At 45.1% G+C, this 15,578-nt stretch overlaps 1 protein-coding gene across 1 annotated transcript in view; it reads right to left on the reverse strand.

Moving 5' to 3' along the window:
• The window catches only part of NDST1 (N-deacetylase and N-sulfotransferase 1), a 70,627-nt gene extending 55,851 nt beyond the window's left edge, over positions 1–14,776 (reverse strand). Inside the window, exon 1 of the mRNA XM_044277872.1 lies at positions 14,669–14,776. The gene's annotated coding sequence lies outside the window, so the exon portion shown is untranslated. The remainder of the gene's footprint in view (positions 1–14,668) is intronic.
• Between the last annotated feature and the right edge of the window lie 802 nt (positions 14,777–15,578).

Raw genomic sequence — 15,578 nt, forward strand, 5'->3', positions numbered from 1 at the left:
GTGACTGCTTGCACACAGACAGATTTTTTAACTTTAAGACCAAATGAAAATATGATTTGGAGCCAAAATGGAGTAAAAGGCAATCATTAAAAAAATTCCTCTTAAGATGTACATATTAAGGACTACTGAGTAATTAAAAATGGTAAGCCTATCTTTTCTATACCAGAGTTTCCATTAATTGGATTTATCCAGAGTTAGTGTGTGCTTGTCTACTGTACATCTAAGACAGTTGGGCATCAGCCACATCTCACATTAGGAGACATCTTGCTCTGTTCCCTCACACAAACTGCAAGAGACAATATAAATTAGGTGTCCATATTTAATCACGGGTAGGAACAGGGACTGTCAGGCATTCTATACACAGGTATTTAGCTATGTTCCTAACAAAAACGACAAAGGTTAAATGGTGACTTTGATAAGCTTAGACAGCAGAAGTAGTGACTTAAAACCACCCAATACTAAAACATCGGTGGTCCAGTCAATCAATTACAAGAGAGAGTTCTAAAATGGTTAAGCTGTGCACCACAAATGTGTTGGTGATGATCAGTCAGGTCCCACCATCAGAAATTAAGGGGTTATCTGTAAACCCATTTTGAAATATCCCAATAAGGTGTTCTGGGTAATAACGGGTGATCCTTGTCTAGGACCCTCATCTATTAGCCAGGGCAGAGAGTGGCTACGTCTCCCTAGCTATAGCCTTTGTTCTTCCCTTCAGATTGGAGCTGATCGATTGGGATCCCAGCAGTGGAAAAACCTATAATCATGGCTTTTTACCATAAAAAATTAGGAATTTCTGAAGCTCTTATGACTATAAGCCCTCGTAATTCGTGTGGGCAAAAGAAATCACTGACTCAAAATAAAAAGCAGAATAGGAGTCTCTGCTTTCCTTAGCAACTAACCAGCTTCTGGTCTTATCTCAGTAGATTTAATACTTGTTCAACTTTACTGAAACATGGAAGATTAGGATAGATCTCAGCCCACACACAGCATTCTTCATCTGTAAGCTTGTAGAAGGCAAAGAATAAAAAACACCTCGCCTTTGTGCTACTCTAAGGTACCCATACTGTATTTAGCACCTCTCTGGCTGGCTACCGGTCATTCCGGTATTCCCTTGTCGTAATTTCCACAATCACCACTTTCAGAGCTCCTTCCCAGGGGTGCCGAGGTAATGACAAGCTCCTCTAACTGCATCTGCCTTGTGTTCTCACTAGAAAGGTCTTAACCTGTTCAGCTGGACTCAAAATATTTGAAAAAAAAAAAAAGCCAGATAAAAATAGTTTCTGCTACACAAGATGATACAAAATATATCAGAAACAAAAAACAACGCCAAAAAGAAAAAAAGAAAATCAAATTATAAAAAAGCATCTCATTAGAATCCGAAAAAAATAAAAATCACACTGGCCATTTATATACTGCTCAGGCTGTTAGACCCCTAGGCCTACATATATATACTGCTCAGGCTGTTAGACCCCTAGGCCTACATACAGCTCAGTAGGCTTCAATACTGTGGCTCCTGTACGGCACACCACTTGGGAACCTCTCATTTGTAGAAGTGGTGTTTACAAGCATCTGCTGATCTCTCAGGATACCTGGAAAGATTACAGCACTTTTCCCAGGGGAAGGTGTCTGGAAGCCAGGCTGTCAACACTGAACACTAGTCGGAAATTTGTTATATCCTGCTGAGAGCCACAGACAGGTGATGACCCAAAAATTGCCATTAAATGTAAAAGACAACATTAAAAGCATCTAACGAGGGGACCTACACAGATAATATCACTGCACCCCGATAACATGGCCACATTATATTTTGATTCAGCAGGGCAGCCATTTTACATTTTGAACAGAAATTTACTCCCATAATGGAGGCTGGAATTTCATAGCCTAAAACAAGCAATGCTGAGGCCTACCACCATGAACCAAGCAACCAAACCTGGTCAAAAGATCCATCATAGAGTTAAGTAAAAATCTGTACAATAATAAATAAATTAAAAAATTGTTTTTGTTGGACCCATTTAAATATTTTTGTAGCCCCTTTCACCTTCAAGCCAGTTTAGAAAGGTTTGCCAGGAGTTTACTATTGAAGGCCTATACGCACAATTAGGCTACATTCACACGACAGTATCTGTTTTGTGGTCCACAAAATAAGGATGTGGTCTGTGGGCATCCCGCACTTTTCTTGGGCCCCAATGTATGAAACAAAACAGACAAGAATCTGACATGTTTTATAAAGTCAACAAACTTTCATCGGTGAGGCCCAACTCCCAGCACCACCGCTGATCAGCTGTTTGAAAAAGCAATGGCGCTCCTGTGAGTGCCATGGCTTCTTCCTACACCAGTGACTTTGCGTTCAACGGTCACATGACCTATTTGAAGCTAGGTCCCATCCACTGCGCTGCAATACCAAGCACAGCCATTATACATCTGCTTGGTAAGCTGTTAGGATAGTGGTCCTCAACCTTTTTTGTACCAGGGGCCAGTAATCGTGACCATCCTGTACCTTAGCTTTGCCTCATAGGCCTCAGGCCTAGCAGGCATCAGCATATGAGGCTAAACGGTGGGACCCAGGAGCCAATAGTTCCTGTCCTCCCCAATTCAACTGCAGCGCTCCCCATGGACTTGTATTAGATGACCCACAGCCTGGTATTGGTCAGTGGCCCGGTGGTTCGGGACAACTGTGTTAGGAGGTCACAAAGCTCACTGGAACACAGTGACCTCTTTAAACAGCTGATTTACAAGGGTTCAGGGCATTGCACCCCCACTGATCAGATACTGATGGCCTACTCTGACAAAAAAATTAAAATTATATATATATATATATATATATATATATATATATATATATATATATACACACACACACACACACATAAATATATCACTGTAAATCTGATGGGCAGCAATATATAACTAAGGTAAGCAAGTTTGAGGCAAAAAAAATGGTATCTCCTAATTTCCCTGGTTCTCTTCTGGCCCTTTGTTTGCCTGCAATAACAATCTCTGCCCTCCCCCTGCTCTGCTAAGGGAGTGGATACAAGTGCTGCCCTAAGTGACATGTCTGCCTGCTGGGAGACTCTGCAGCATGTTGTATGTGTAGGACTACAAGTCCCAACTGTATAATGACACTGCTGGTACACACAGGATCTCCCCCTACCTGTTCTTGTGAAATGCTCTGCAGAACTCCTCTAGTCTGTCAGCTCCTAGTCCCAGCATTTGTCTCTTCACTGCCTGCAGCTACTCAGTAAAGCCTTCAGCCCTGAGCCTGTGCTGCGGAAAGGGTTAAAGTTTTTCCTGAAGAATCCAGGGAGAGAGCAGACAACAGCAACCGGCAGTGCATGGGGGGGGGGGGTACATATCTGCTCTCTCAGGGTTGCGCACGAAACATCATTAGAGCAGCAAGAGAAGCCGACACCACAGGTCATGTGACCCTCAGTGAAATTTGAGAAAGCAGCAGCTGTAGATGCAGTCTGTGCATGGTAAAGCCTTTACATTTGATTAGTTAGAAACATACAAAGAACAAAAAAAAAATAACTCGGACAACCCCTTTAAAGGGAACCTGTCATCAACTTTAAGCTTACCTCACTGAGGGCAGCAGAAATGAGTGACAGAAATGCTGAATTCAGCAGAGTGTCACTAATGAGCTAAAAGTAAGTGGTTGCTGAGAACCAGCATCATAAGCATTGCAGAACAGGCCTGGAAAAGAGTCAAATCTACTTGAGAAGAGTCATGGTTATTCATAATCTGCTGCCCCCCCCCCCCTTCCCCAATCTGCTGATGATTGGCTGTTCTTTACTAGAGAGAAAGGGAGAAAACTGGGTAGAAGCCTGTCAGTCATCAGCAGATGGGCAGGAATTCATGAATAACCAGGACTCTTCTCAGGTGGCTATGACTCTTTTCCAGGCCTAGTCTGTAACGATTGTGATGTTGGTTCTCGGCAACCACTTACTTTTAACTAAGGCCTCTTTCACACTTGCGTTGTCCGGATCCGGCGTCTACTCCACTTGCCGGAATTACACGCCGGATCCGGAAAAACGCAAGTGTACTGAAAGCATTTGAAGACGGATCAGTCTTCAAAATGCTTTCAGTGTTACTATGGCAGCCAGGACGCTATTAAAGTCCTGGTTGCCATAGTAGGAGCGGGGAGCGGTATACTTACAGTCCGTGCGGCTCCCGGGGCGCTCCAGAGTGACGTCAGAGCGCCCCATGCGCATGGATGACGTGCCATGCGATCACGTCATCCATGCGCGTGGGGCGCCCTGACGTCACTCTGGAGCGCCCCGGGAGCCGCACGGACGGTACGTATGCTGCTTCCCCACTCCCCGCTACACTTTACCATGGCTGCCAGGACTTTAGCGTCCCGGCAGCCATGGTAACCACTCTAAAAAAGCTAAACGTCGGATCCGGCAATGCGCCGAAACGACGTTTAGCTTAAGGCCGGATCCGGATCAATGCCTTTCAATGGGCATTAATTCCGGATCCGGCCTTGCGGCAAGTCTTCAGGGTTTTTGGCCGGAGCAAAAAGCGCAGCATGCTGCGGTATTTTCTCTGGCCAAAAAACGTTCCGTTCCGGAACTGAAGACATCCTAACGCATCCTGAACGGATTTCACTCCATTCAGAATGCATTAGGATAAAACTGATCAGGATTCTTCTGGCATAGAGCCCCGACGACAGAACTCTATGCCGGAAGACAAGAACGCAGGTGTGAAAGAGCCCTTATAAATGACAGACCGCTGAAATCAACTCACCTGTCTCTACTTTATACTGCCATTAGTATGGGCAGCATAAAGTTGATGACAGGTTCCCTTTAAGCTAGTCTCTATAATGCCATTAGTTTGGGTCAGTTGATCCATTGTTGCATATTGTGGGTATACTACAGGAGCAATCATCTGGAACTTGATATCTACCAAGGAAATACTTAAAATAGAACCTCTCCCTGCCAATACCTTCCACCTTAACCTCTACCAAACTAACTTCCCCACCACTACTGACATTGGGTCATGTCTGGTATTGCAACTCATCCACTGTTCAGTGAATGGGGTTGTGCTGCTATACAATGGACAGGAGTGGCAGCGTTTCCTAATCTCAGACATGCCCAAATGATTTGGCAATGCTGCATATTTGTTAGGGCTCGTTCACACAAACGTGTGAAGCCCGTGCCCATGCTGTGGACCGAAAATTGCGGTTGCAATGCACGGGCACTGTATGTGAGGCAGCCGCGCGGGGATCGTGGACCCATTCACTTGATTTTCTATCTTTTTGCGATGCGGAGGCACGGATCGGACTCCATAGGTGGCTATTTACTTGGCATCTGCTGCCCTTGTTATTCCACTATAGGACCAGAACCTCCATGTCCTCTACCTACTCCATACCAATGCTACTGCTATAGAATTAATTCCGCATGACATAAGACTGTAATAGTCTATGGTCTGTATGTACAATGATTTAATAGCAATCTACCAGGATGATAAGAGCTGATATCTTCAATATAATATCACCTCTGAACCATGGCCACCATCAGCAGTCATGCTGCAATTAACTTCCACCTTTACAATGTCACTGGAGATGGGAAGATCAAGAGAATAGGAAATCTCAGTGAAATATATTTGAAGATCTTGGACTGGTATTTTCCTAATTTGGTGGAAACTTTTTTATTTTTTATTAGCCCAACCAAGAAAGGCCTGGCTTACGCACCAGACATATGTTACATGGAGGATACATACAGATTTTATTATTTTCCTAAATGGGTCTTCCAGGAATTATTTTAAAAAAGCCATTAGCAACCTGCCCTAGAATGTGAGGACTGGTTGCCACCTCTTGCAGGGCTGCCTTGCAGGGGAGGTCCACTGCACATGATAATAGATGGTAATGATGCGATCCTGCCTATTATATGCAGCCTGACAGAAGAACTCTCCAATATGTAGTCTATGCCACAGTATAGTGGGTAGTAATCCCTCACCCCCTCACCCTGTTAGGCAGCGCTGCAAGTGGAGACCACCAGTCCTGGTCACATTCTAGGACAGGTTGCGGGTGGCCAATTTAAATCATTCCAGGAGCCCCCTAGGTATACTGCAAATCTCAGCTTCTGTGCAGTATAAAGGTCAGCCACTTAAACAAGCTAACCATTTACTGGGTCCTGGGACCAAGGGGGACATCATTTCAAATATGGAAGGACTAACCAAAGAAATGAGACCAAACCTATCCAAATGAGGTCTATGGAGCCCTCCATACCCAGTAGATAGTCAGCTGGTCCAGTGAAATATGGCAAATTTGATTGACAGTAGTCTAATGTGTATGGTAACCTTAAGGTCCTATACACCTGTCTTTGTAGAAGTAGATACTATTAATTTCAAAATTTGAGATATTTTTCTAGAACTTTACACATTGTGTGGTTCCTTTTTTTATTCCTCGTAGAAATGTATAGCTAAAATTTATAACTCGGCAATACCATTCCTACACCGCCTGACACTGTCATCACAGATTACACAGGGTCAAATTGTAGAAGGACACACCTATTAAAAAAGCAACGGTAATGCTTTAAATTTTCCATGCCCCTATCTACAAAAATATCCTAAAATGAAGCTTTTTTACAGTAGACCTAAATAGGTCATTGAGAGCAGCCACATAGGCCATAGACACAATGGACTGGAGGGGACTCACAGGGAGAGTTTTCTAGGCATGTGCAGTGGTCAGAAGAGAGACTATAAAGCTATTGAAAATAGTGGATCCTGGGTTATCTATACAGGGGTGATATCGGTAATTGTAATCCCGCCTGTGTGTCACGGCAAGTTCGGGATAAGAGGAACACCAAGTAAACAAACAGCCACAGGTAAACAGACTAGGCCCCAAAGCTAGGGAGGAGGGAATGGTAACCTCCTAACAATCCGTGAGCCTTTCCCTGACTGCTGACAGTATTGGCAAGTCCTAATGGTGAACGAACTCATACGCTGGAACCCAAGCCCTGCTGACACTGTAGCAAACCCCAACTTAGGGAGCGGGGAATGAGACTCCCAGTACCTTCCACCGTGAAGGGACCAGCATCTCCCCGAGACCTAGACGCAACACGCGCACAAAGGAGAAAAACAGGAGGACTTAGCTTGAGACGAGCAGGAAGTAGAGGATCCACAAACAACCAGAATAGAACTCCAGAAGAAAAATATCAACCACAGTCAGCAGTAAGAGGTGGACTTAAATAGAGCCTCTTAAACAGCTAACGAGTTGAACCTGTAGAGAGGTGGGATCCTGCCCACAACAACAAACAGAAAGACCTGTCAGACTCACGTGCTGCAAGTCTATCCGATCTTCTCAGATCTCTCACAGGGCAGGCAGTGACACTGTGGTGATAATGAGATGACTGCTAAAAAGTGATCTGTACACACCAGGAAGTGTATAAGGCTTAGTGGTCAGGGCAAAAACTGTGTGATTTTAGTTATTTTAGTTTAGATTTTTTTTTTTTTATAGTTTAGTTTTTATTTAATAGTAACAAAAATGTAAAACAAAAATCACCCAAAACTTGAAAAAAAAAAAAAGTTTAGCTTCAAAACATAATTAAAACAAGAGGTCATTTTCTGATCTCCAAGAGTAATAACAACGGTACGACACAATGCAGAGTTGTAAGAAAAGATCTCAGTGGTTAGTACTGGTGCCTTGCAGCGCTGGGGTCCTAGGTTCGAATCCGACCAAGGGCAACATCTGCATGGAGTTTGTATGTTCTCCCCTGTGTTTGTGTGGGTTTCCTCCGGGTACTCCTGTTGCCTCCCACACACCAAAGACATACTGATAGAGACCTTAGATTGTGAGCCCTATTGGGGACAGTTGGATGCTAATGTACGTAAATCGCTGCAGAATATAGTAGCGCTATATAAGTGCATAAAATAAAAAGATAAATAAAAACAAACAAAAAAACAAACACAACAGGCATGTCAGAAGGCCGACTGGTCCCTTTTACCTTTAATGACCAAGATATTCATATGACTGGAGTCACATTCTGCATGGGTAAACTCAAAATTTGCGCAAGCAAGGGGAAAAAAAAAAAAAAAGAAAAGAAAAATGCCAGCCGTAGCCTGCAGCTGCACTAAACCCTCTCCAGCACATTCCATGTATAATGCACATCTGCCCCAGGCAGCTAATGACTGCTGCAGCATCCGCACCGCTCGCTCTCCCTAAATAACTCACCTTGTGCTTCCATCTGGTGACGGAGATATCTACCCAGACAATGCCTCCATACTGCACTCTCCCAGAAGAAACCCGGGCCTTCGCCTCTATTATTCTTCATAATAGCCTCAGCAAACGGCTTACAAAGCCAGAAAAATGGTTAGTCACATCACCGCCGGACCGGTAATGCTGAGCAGTAAAAGGATTTAAATGCCATAATTGCCTCTGGGATGCAGAAGCATTAGATTTCATAGAGTGCGTTTCTAAAGACTGTGCGATTCTCAGAAGGTCTGGCCCAAGCACGCCTGTCACCGCCGCACGCTCTAGCTTTTGACGGAGACACAAATTATCATCCTTTATTTAAACAGAGCAAATATATTCGGCAGCATCGTACACCGAAGAACAATGCACAGGAGACGCGGAACAAAGGTGTTTATGTAGAAATCAGACAAAAGTTGGCGGCTTCAAATACCCAACCCCGGACCTAGAAATGAAATAGGGTCACGTCCCCTTGGAAAGAGGCGGGGGGCACTTCATTAGTAGTGACACTTTGCTTGGGGATGGATAGATTTAAATATATTTTTCTATCATAAAAAATATACCGTAAAGGAGTGCTGTATACATATTTGGAAGCCATAAAAGTATGGAATGTACTGTATAGCAGGGTTTATTATTTTTTTTATTGAATAGAATTCCAGAACTGCAGTGAAGACAGACACAGTAGGAGTGGTTGCCACCTGGTGTCTAAAGATCAGGATAGCTGAGAACAGAGGACATTACACTGAAGTAGATTTACTAATCCTGTCCGACATGCAGATGGACTAAAGATGGCTCGGGGGGTGATAAATCTGGTGCATCTTTTATCCAACTGTAAAAGCACCTCAGTTTGGCTTAGTTTTCACCAAGATTTAGTGTAACTACAGCCGTTTGTCCCGTTCACGTGTGGGCCTGGCCTAGCAGGAACGCAGGCATGACCAGCTACGGATCCGTTCAGATAACACAACCGTCTGCATCCCTTCAGAACGGATCTGTTTGTATTATCTAACATTGCCAAGACGGATCCGTCTTGAACACCAGTGAAAGTCAATTGTGTCACTGAAAACGGATCCGTCCCCATTGACGGACACGAAAATGCTGCAAGCAGTGTCCAGAGCGGAATGGAGACTGAACTGATGCGTTCTGAGCGGATCCTTTTCCATTCAGAATGCATTAGGCAAAACTGATCCGTTTTGGACCGCTTGTGAGAGCCCTGAACGGATCTCACAAACGGAAACCAAAACGCCAGTGTGAAAGTAGACTTAAAGAGCCCCTTCGTACATTATAGTTACCTGCGTCACTCCGTATCCCTGCACTGCTGCATCTCCCGTCACGCGGATCAAAACATCTGGCAGGGGGGGCAGCCAATAGCAGGCCGCTAGCAGCTAGGGAGGCTCGTCCCTGTTGCGGCCTGCTATTAGCTGCTTCCCTCCCCAACACTGGAGGTTTTGACCCGTGCGAGATGCAGTGGCATCCGTGCAGGGATCCTGAGCGTCGGGGAGCAGGTAAGTATAATGTATACGAGGGGCCTGGGCATTGAGGGGGGAATCTTTTAGACGAATAATCCCATTAAGTCATGCCTGCTGTAATTACACTGCACCGCCACCACAAGGGAGACGGCATGGTGCTCACACGAGTGCCACAACCTACCTCTACAAACATCTGATCAGGGGGTTATTTTGTTTTAGCAGAGGTGGGATAAACAAAAAGAGCAAATTATTATTATTATTTTTTTTAAATAGGATTTGTGGTAGAAAGGGTGTTTTTTTATTTTGTATCTCTTTATATTTTTAAAAATGTTTAATTTAAAAATAAAATAAAAAAGTTAAGCCAGTTAGACTAAGTTATCTTTTACCCACAGTATAGGGGATAACTATTAGATCGGTGGGTGTTCTACCGCTGGGACCCCCACCAATCACGAGAAATGGGGGCCCCGTACACCCTGCTGCCCCCCTGAAATGAACAGAGTGGCTGGTTGGGCATGCGCGTTACCCCTCTATTTCTATGGGAATTCTGGAGATGGCTGAGCGCTGTACTTGGTAATCTCCTAAACTCCCATAGAAATGAAGTGAGCAGCAACGCACATGTGCAACCAGCTGCTCCGTTCATTTCAGGGGGGCTGCAGGGCGTACGGGCCCCCGTTCTCGTGATGGCTGGGGGTCCTACTGCTGTGGATAAGGGATAACTTAATCTAACCGGAATACCCCTTTAAAGGGGTTAGCTCATCTCAAAACATATCGCTAGGATATGCCATCAATGTCAGATAGGAGTGGAACCCAGAGCTGGGATCTGCACCCATATCCAGAACAGGGCCCCCAAAGCAAAGGAGAACACAATGCGCATCCGCGGCGTCCTCTCCATTCATCTCTATGGGATTATGAAAATAGCCGCGAGCATGCTTGGCTATTTTCGGAATTTTCAAAATGCTCAGAACGGTGAACGGGGGTGGTCGTACATGCGTCCACTCACTTTGGAGGACCCTTTTCTGCAGATAGGAGTGGGTCCCAAAGGTGGCACCCGCACCTATCTAACATTGATCCTAGCGATATGCCCCAATATACGAGATGAGACGCCCCTTTAAAATTGCCGTTGATACCTGTGAATTGTACAATATGTTCCCACAGGATGGAGATGCTACAGATTTTTCGCTGCGGAATAGTTTGTGCATTTTACAGCAGCAAAGTGTCGTTTTATGCTGCACTCTTCACACCGTGCAAATGCTTAATGTGGAATCTACAGAAAAATTAGGAACAAAGCCACGTGTTGCTTGTAGATTTTGCCACAACTCCACAGCGGATTTTGTGGGAACAAACCCTCACACAGACAGGCTGCCTATTAAAGGCCGACTAGACAACCCCATAAAGGAGTTGCCCCATGACGCTTAGCCCCTATCCACAGGAGATAAGTGTCTGATCAGCTGAGGTCCGACTGTTGGGAATCCCGCTAATAAAAAGAACAGGGGCCCAGTGTCCCCCCCCCCCCCCATTTGAATGGAGTGGCGGTCCAGTATTTGTAATGGGAGAACCCCTATAATGACCTAAAAAAAAAAAAAAAATCGTACTTAATTTAGTCTATAAGAACCTTGTTTTATGTGGGAGAAACTATTTTCTTACGGGTACAAACAAATTACTGTGCAAATTATCTCTTTCTTGTGTCACAAATAATGAAAAATATATATTTTTTTAATACTGTTCAAGTTTTAAAACAAAACCTGAAATTAGGTATTATGATTGTATAGGTAGTTAATGTTTATTTATTTTTTTGCGTGTGTGTAAGGTATGTACAATAAATATATTTTATATTAAAGGGTATGATCAGCGGTGGGGGCCCGGCATCCCACAGATTAGCTGTTCTATGTAACTCTGTCACCAAAAGGGGGTCCCCAAAGGATAGCGAAGCCATCACTGAGGCTAGGCTCATGGTTCTCACATGTAGACTCCAGGACCTGCTGATACATTACACTTCCCTTTCCTCTTGTAGAGTGGATCTCCCGAAAAAGATACGCATGGTCCTAATAGTTTCTCAGTGACCACCCAGGACAGGAGCAAAAACCCTGATATTCAACTAGGACATACAGTACATTCCATATGATTTTCATCCTAAGAGGAAGGCAACGACGAAGAGTAGGTCACATATAGCCGAGTGAGTATGCTTGTCCCATAGTGCTGAATGCTATTGGTCAAATCCTTTTAAAAACACTACACGAGATACGAAAAAGAGAAGCAAGAACATTCTGCAGTATAAATTGATATCAGTTTTCACTGGGACTTGACAGAAGCCCTAGAGATCATTCATTCTGGACCTACAACAGTGGACACAGTGGGTGGCCACAGAAACAACCCCCGTCAATGGCTGAAAAGTGGTTGTAGTAACAAAACTATCCATAGAGGAGTAATGCAAAATCTTGAACGGGACTCCTCACATGCCATGGTGTAGTTTAATGTGACAATGGGGCCTCCAAGTCCCCTCAGACACAAGGACCTGGGTGCAACACCGGTGTCTACATTCCTAGAGCTACAACCTTAATTTGTTATGACCTACTAAAATCCCATGACTCACTAAATTAGAAAGAAGAATTTAGGCTTCATCTGTTGACCATTAATGAGGACTGATAAACGTATCTGACAACATGATTGAGTGTAACATTGCTTAATATTAAGTAATAAAAACCTGATCAGATTTACAAAGTCCAAGACTAGGAATTCTGACAACCAGAGCTACATGAGTAAATACGGTATAAGCAGGGGCCAAACAGAATGCCACCAGTATACCTTCTCATAGACTACCCCTGAGGGCAAGGTTTCCTTATGTTACAAACCTTTTCACATGGGTGTATAAAATTTGCAAGTCTATAACCCTCTAATCCCTGCTTTGCAGTCTAATGAATTGCATAATTCCTAGAGGGCATCAGGAGTGGGTGAATACTATAGGGTTTAGGAGCTGATCAGAGCTCTCCAGGAGCCGGTCCTACCTATTTAGAAGGCTAGAAAAAGTTACTTTTCACTTTTACCGCTAGTGACAGTCCAAAAAGTTGGGTCCCAATGAGGGGTTTAAAAAGAAGAGCAGTTGTCTCCATAATAAGACCAAACTGGGCCAATATGGTGACCCATACCACCCAAGAAAACCCATTCACCCTATATTTCCCACTATCTGGTTTACAATGTAGTTCCTCTGTAGGGCGAAGTTCTGCAGGTGCTCTCACCATCTAATACCAACATGGATGGAACCAACCAGGATGGGTCTCATCTCTTCAAGACCCCATGGGAACCACTTGTTTCTTCCATGGTACACGGTTCTTTAGTACATTGTGCCAGTGGTGGTACATTGTTCCTCTGTAAATTGTGCCCTTGGTGGTACATTTTAAGTGCACTGGCCCCTCAAATATGTCCACATTGCAACAAATGGATAACACTTATTATGCCTTTCCAAAAATCCTACAAAAGGGCGTCATAGAGAACTAGATCAGAGTTTATACTACAACATACAAAAAGCAATTTTCCCTCAAATATAAGTCTCCGAGTTGTCTAAATTTTAAGTTTTAACATTCAGTCTCTTACACGGATGAGAAATGATGGGCGACAACATCACATGGCAGCCATTACAGTGTCCATGGAGGCTGTGACTCAGCTTTCCACAAGAATGGCAGAACAATCCGTATGGTCTTCTCCAACACAGGATATGCCATAAAGGTCTGCCAGTTGGGGATTCCACCTCTGAGCCCTATGTGGAGACCATGGGGAGCTGTGGATGTGCCCTTTAAGGGACAGTCTTCAAGGCAATTCTAGAATTTTGTTGATGAATCAGCACTATAGCTCCAGTCCATGTAAGGGTTGACCTCTCAAGACATCTCTGAGTTAGCGTAGTCACAAAGGTGGCAAATGCTGGGTGACAACCAGCAGTCACAACAATGCCCGCAGGCAGTGCCACCCTGCATCCCACAATTAAACCTAAAAGACATCTATATACCCGGATTGTTACTGCATGTAATGGAGATCTGAATACTACTCAGGGTGCATCAATAGCTGGGTGACAACTCCACGGGCACCATTATAGCTGTTCTACAAGGGTTGTCACCAGCATGTTACAGTACTATTTTTTTTCCTATAGGGAAGAAATGTACTTTAATCTGGCAACAGAGAAATTCTAAAATTCCAGGTCATTGGCAGAAAAAGGTCATTTTTAGATTTTTCACTTATAATAGATAATTATGCTGATAACGCAGCCAATTTTTAGGAGACATTTGCCATAAAATGTTATTAAAGTAATATGGGAATAATTCTACAGAAGACTGATGTGGCGCATCACAATGAAGGATCTGCAGAGTTAAAGGGGTCCTCTGATGAAGGCTAGCTTCTGTGCCCAGACCTGGCATCCTTAAATATGGGGTTTGGCTCAGAGAAGATACCAGGCATACTATCGATCCCTATGGACAATAGAGTTAGGTGGGGGCTCACTCTCCGCTCTGTGAAATGTTCTAACCGTCCCATTCATTTATACCTCCTGCCCCATGGCACTGAGGGCACATCCTAACAATGTGGTAGTCACCGAACTTGCACCAGGACTCTACTGACCACTATGGTTGATGTCATGGAAATGACACAGAAGATCCCCTCACCCCAAACTTGGTCATCAGCAGCTGACAGCTCTGCCTTCCCTTAATTGCCCCATAAATGACCCTCCAGTCTGCAGGCCTCCTCCCAGGCATCTGCCTCCACAGCTCCAGCCTGCAGCCAGAACTTTATCCCCAGGATGTGGCCTGTGTGCCCCTCACCTGCCCAGTCCCATCAGGACACGGACAAACAAGTGGTGCCACACGTGGAGGGCTTCTCCCCACTCCAGGGCACGGCAGGCTGTGGGCACAGAGACACATTACATTCATATCCACCGGATCAGAGCTGCTGCACTGACCGCACTGTATGGGCACTGGTGCCCTGCCTGAACAGACGTGCTCTTGCCAGCCTGCCCTCCCTGCTGCCAGCTTACCTGCCCTGTCCATGGCTGTGAAGCTCCGGGGCCCGGTCCCCGTGCAGAGAGAAGCTTTCTCAGGCTGCGAGGGGAATCCAGCGCCTGCACCACGGCTGGAGAGGGAGGGGAGGGGGAGGAGGGGAGGCTGAGAGGAGGGGGAGGTTAGCAAACCCTTCACAAAGGCTGCCTCGCATTAACCCGTGCCACGCCGCAGAGCTGCCTCCTCACACCGTCCATACCTGCCACCCACAGATGTACTTACCTGCCGCCTAGAATCACACCTAGGCCTACTGCACACCACCTATGTATTTTGCGGTCCGCAAAAAACGTATCCGCAAAAAATACGGATGACGTCCGTGTGCATTCCGTATTTTACTTAATAGAACAGCTGGCCCCTAATAGAACAGTCCTATCCTTGTCTGTAATGCGGAAAATAATAGGACATGGATTGGGGGGGGGGGGGGGGGGCGTGGACCGGGAACTTAAAGTGGCCCAGGAAAAAACACTAAAAGTGGCCCCAATGTTGAAGGTGGATCCAAACTGACAGAAGGTGCGGTAACACAAGTAGATTGGGCCAATACAAGTGGGTAGGGTCAGTAATACCATAGTGCAGCACAGAGTACCATCCCACAGAACCAAATCCTCCCCAGAAGCTGTCCATCTGTGGTGGCCATCAATAGCTGCCACGTTCTGTCCTCCTCCAATTATCTGTAATTAAGATATGGAGCGGGGGCTCCGGAGATGAGATGTGGGCCACAGCCCCATGCCGGCCCTGCTCTCAGCATGCTGCCGGACCACCTCTATAGTGCCCCGAGTAGTATGTACCCACCCAGAGGCAGTGAGGATTGCTTAGATGGCCCTGTGGGCATCAGCCCACCGTGAAAACTTTCTGAAGGGTCTATGGCCAGTCCGCCGGATCCAGAACGGA

This window comes from Bufo gargarizans, chromosome 2 (assembly GCF_014858855.1).
Source record: "Bufo gargarizans isolate SCDJY-AF-19 chromosome 2, ASM1485885v1, whole genome shotgun sequence".
Lineage (NCBI taxonomy): Eukaryota > Metazoa > Chordata > Amphibia > Anura > Bufonidae > Bufo > Bufo gargarizans.